The 4924-nt window shown below is 38.6% G+C and overlaps 1 pseudogene; it reads left to right on the forward strand.

The window, feature by feature from the left end:
- The first annotated feature begins 3679 nt into the window (after positions 1-3679).
- On the forward strand, positions 3680-4236 carry LOC122435635 (annotated as a pseudogene).
- The last annotated feature ends 688 nt before the right edge of the window (positions 4237-4924 follow it).

The following is a 4924-nucleotide window of genomic DNA, read 5'->3' on the forward strand; positions in this document are numbered from 1 at the left end:
CAGCCCAGCGTTTCTCATGATGTACTCTGCATATAAGTTAAATAAGCAGGGTGACAATATACAGCCTTGACGTACTCCTTTTCCTATTTGGAACCAGTCTGTGTTCCATGTCCAGTTCTAACTGTTGCTTCCTGACCTGCATACAGGTTTCTCAAGAGGCAGGTCAGGTGGTCTGGTATTCCCATCTCTTTCAGAATTTTCCACAGTTTATTTTGATCCACATAGTCGAAGTCTTTTGCATAGTCAATAAAGCAGAAATAGATGTTTTTCTGGAAGTCTCCTTGCTTTTTTGATGAATCCAGCAGATGTTGGCAATTTAATCCTGGTTCCTCTGCCTTTCCTAAACGCAACTTGAACATCTGGAAGTTCAAGATGCACGTATTGCTGAAGCCTTGGCTTGGGAGAATTTTGAGCATTAGTTTACTAGCATATGAGAAGAGTGCAATTGTGTGAGTTCAAGCATTTTTTGGCATCACCTTTCTTTGGGATTGGAAAAAAACTGATATTTTCGAATCCTGTGGCCACTGGCTGAGTTTTCCAAATTTGCCCTGACATATTGAGTGCCAAGACTTTTGCAGCATCATTTCAGGAATTTAAATAGCTCACTGGAATTCATCAAATCCATAGCTTGTTCATAGTGATCTTTCTAAGGCCCAGCTTTGACTTCCATTCCACCCAGGATGGTCTGGCTCTAGGCGAGTGATCACCACCATCGTGTTATCTGGTCATGAAGAACTTTTTTGTACAGTTCTTCCATGTATTCTTGCCACCTCTTCTTAATATCTTCTAATCTTGTTAGGTCCATACCATTTCTGTTCTTTATCGAACCCATCTTTGCATGAAATGTTCCCTTGGTATCTCTAATTTTCTTGAAGAGATCTCTAGTCTTCCCCATTCTGTTGTTTTCCTCTATTTCTTTGCACTGATTGATGAGGAAGGCTTTCTTATCTCTCCTTGCTATTCTTGGAATTCTGCATTCAGGTGGAAATATCTTTCCTTTTCTCCTTTGCTTTTCCCTTCTCTTCTTCTCACAGCTATTTGTAAGGCCTGCTCAGACAGCCATTTTTCTTTTTCTTATTTATTTGTTTATTTATTTTTTTTTTCATTTATTTTTATTAGTTGGAGGCTAATTACTTTACAATATTGTAGTGGGTTTTGTCATACATTGACATGAATCAGCCATGGAGTTACATGTATTCCCCCTCCCGATCCCCCCTCCCACCTCCCTCTCTACCTGATCCCTCTGGGTCTTCCCAGTGCACCAGGCCCAAGCACTTGTCTCATGCATCCAACCTGGGCTGGGAATCTGTTTCACCATAGATAATATACATGTTTCAATGCTGTTCTCTCAAAACATCCCACCCTCGCCTTCTCTGCCATATGACCCAGCAATACCACTTCTGGGCATACACACTGAGGAAACCAGATCTGAAAGAGACACGCGCACCCCAATCTTCATCGCAGCACTGTTTATAATAGCCAGGACATGGAAGCAACCTAGATGCCCATCAGCAGATGAATGGATAAGGAAGCTGTGGTATATATACACCATGGAATATTACTCAGCCATTAAAAAGAATTCATTTGAATCAGTTCTAATGAGATGGATGAAACTGGAGCCCATTATACAGAGTGAAGTAAGCCAGAAAGATAAAGATCATTACAGCATACTAACACATATATATGGAATTTAGAAAGATGGTAATGATAACCCTATATGCAAAACAGAAAAAGAGACACAGATGTACAGAACAGCTATTTTTCTTTTTTTGTGTTTCTTTTCCAAGGGGGTGGTCTTAATCCCTATCTCCTGTACAGTGTCATGTACCTCCATTCATAGTTCATCAGGCACTCTATCAGATCTAGTCCTTTATATCTATTTCTCACTTCCACTGTATAATCATAAGGGATTTGATTTAGGTCATACCTGAATGTACTAGTGCTTTTCCCTACTTACTTCATTTTAAGTTTTAACTTGCCAATGAGGAAGGAGTTCATGATCTGAGCCACAGTCAGCTCCCGGTCTTGTTTTTGTTGACTATATAGAGCTTCTCCATCTTTGGCTGCAATGAATATAATCAGTCTGATTTCGGTGTTGACCATCTGGTGATGTCAATGTGTAGAGTCTTATTTTGTGTTGTTGGAAGAGAGTGTTTACTATGATCAGTGTGTTCTCTTGGCAAAACTCTATTAGCCTTTGCCCTGGTTCATTCCGCACTCCAAGGCCAAATTCACCTGTTACTCCAGGTGTTTCCTGACTACCCACTTTTGCATTCAAGTCTCCCATAATGAAGAGGACATCTTTTTTGGGTGTTAATTCTAAAAGGTCTTGTAGTTCTTCATAGAACCATTCAACTTCACCTTCTTCACCATTACTGGTTTGGGCATAGGCTTGGATTGCCGTGATGTTGAAATGTTTGCCTTGGAAAAGAACAGAGATCATTCTGTCATTTTTGAGATTGCATTAAAGTACTGCATTTTGGACTCTTTTGTTGACCGTGATAGCTACTCTATTTCTTTTAAGGGATTCCTGCCCACAGTAGTAGATATGATGGTCATCTGAGTTAAATTCACCCATTCCAGTCCATTTTAGTTCGCTGATTCCTAGAATGTCGACGTTCACTCTTGCCATCTCCTGTATGACCACTTCCAATTTGCCTTGATTCATGGACCTAACATTCAAGGTTCCTATGCAATATTGCTCTTTACAGCATTGGACCTTGTTTCTATCACCAGTCAAATCCAAAACTGGATATTGTTTTTGCTTTGGCTCCATCCCTTCATTCTTTCTGAAGTTATTTCTCCACTGATCTCCAGTAGCATATTGGGTACCTACTGACCTGGGGACTTCATCTTTCATTGTCCTATCTTTTTGCCTTTTCATATTGTTTATGGAGTTCTCAAGGCAAGAATACTGAAGTGGTGTGCCATTCCCTTCTCCAGTGGACCACATTCTGTCAGACCTTTCCACCATGACCTGTCCATCTTGGGTGGCCCCACATGTCATGTCTTAGTTTCATTGAGTTAGACAAGGCTGTGGTCCATGTGATCAGATTGGCTAGTTTTCTGTGATTATGATTTCAGTGTATCTGCCCTCTGATGCCCTCTCACAACACACACACACACACACACACACACACATATGTCATATATATGTTATATATATGAGTTATATATAACTCATATAGATATATGTATATGAGTTATATATATATAATGTTTTAAGTGTTCTGGATTGAATGCTACATTATAGTGCCTCTAGTGAAAAGGCAATTAGAAAACTTTGAAATCAAAACATTTATTTTCAAATAAAATACTCTAGTACTGAGTGGGAGTTAGGTTGCACCCAGGGCTGAGGCAGCCCGCACCCCTCCTCCTGGCCTCAGTGGATCATGCCCAGCATATGGCTGCGGTAGCAGACTAAGGGGACAGAGTATGACTGGGGGTGCTGGCACAGGAGATAATGCCCCTTCCAGTTGCTAACCCCGTCAGCTTAGTAGCCCCCAAGGAGACTGACTGCCTACTTATGCATAAACTAGTGGAGAGTCTGAAGCCCTTTGGGATTTTTGAAGAGGAAGAGCAACTTCAGTGAGGATTTTAATTTTGGGAAAATTAACCTGGTAAGAATGGATAAGAGAAATCAGTGAAAGCAAGAATCTTCCACAATCTGTAATTGAACATGTTGGTGGGAAAATGTTTATATCTGGATCTTACAGAACAGGAATACATTTCAAAAGATGCCAATATTTATGCATTGGGTGTTGTACCCAGACTTGTTGTTCAAAGTGACTTTTCACCTCATTCTATGATAAGTTGAAATTACAGGGAGAAATAAAATATTTAAGAGCTGTTGAAGAGGCATTTGTACCAGTTATCAAACTGTTTTATGGGATAGAGATTGATATTTTGTTTGCAAGAGTTACACTGTAGACTATTCCAGAAGACTTGGACTCAAAATATATGACAGTCTGTTTAAAAATTTAGATATATATAAGAAGTCTTAATGACTGCAGGGTAACCAAAGAAATTTTACATCTAGTACCAAATGCTGACAACTTCAGGTTAACCCTGAGAGCTATCAAACTGTGGGCCAAACACCACAACATCTACTCCAGGATATTAGGTCATCTCAGTGTTGTCTCCTGGGCTATGCTCATAGCAGGAACTTGCCAGCTTTGTCCAAATGCAATGGCATCAACTTTAGTGCATAAATTTTTCTTGGTGTTTTCTAAATGATATGTGTTTAAATTATATTAAAATAAAATTAACTATAGACTCTGTAAAAAGCATAAGTGATAATAAGTATTGGCAAAGGTGTGGAGAAAAGCAAAACTTGTGCACTGTTTGTAGGAATAAAACAGAGCAGTTATAGGAAACCAGTATAGAAGTTCCTCAAAAATTACAAATGTAACTGCCATGTGATCTAGCAATCTTACTTCTGGGTATTAAAAAAAAAAATAAACACTATCAAAAAGTTATAACACCTCCATGTTTATTGCTACATTATTTCTAATAACTAGGATATGGAAACAATTTATATCGATTGAAGTTGAATAAATATAAAAATATGGCATACACACAAATACACACACACACAGTGGAATATTATTTAGCCATTGTAAGAAGGAAATCACAACAATGTAAATGGACTTTGAGGGCATTATGTTAAGTTAAATGTTAGGCTGAGAAAGGCATATAAAACATCCTCAATTGTATGTAAATTCTAATAATTTATTTTAAAAATTTCGAATATACAGAGAATAGATTGTGTGATGGGGGGCTAAGGGCTGGGAGAACTCTGTGAAGGGAGTCAAATGTTTTAAGCTTTCAGTTATAAAATAAAGAAATCATACAAATGCAATGTACATCATGGTGACTAAAGTTAATAGTGGAAGTTGCTCAGTCGTGCCCGACTCTTTATGAC

This window comes from Cervus canadensis, chromosome X (assembly GCF_019320065.1).
Source record: "Cervus canadensis isolate Bull #8, Minnesota chromosome X, ASM1932006v1, whole genome shotgun sequence".
Lineage (NCBI taxonomy): Eukaryota > Metazoa > Chordata > Mammalia > Artiodactyla > Cervidae > Cervus > Cervus canadensis.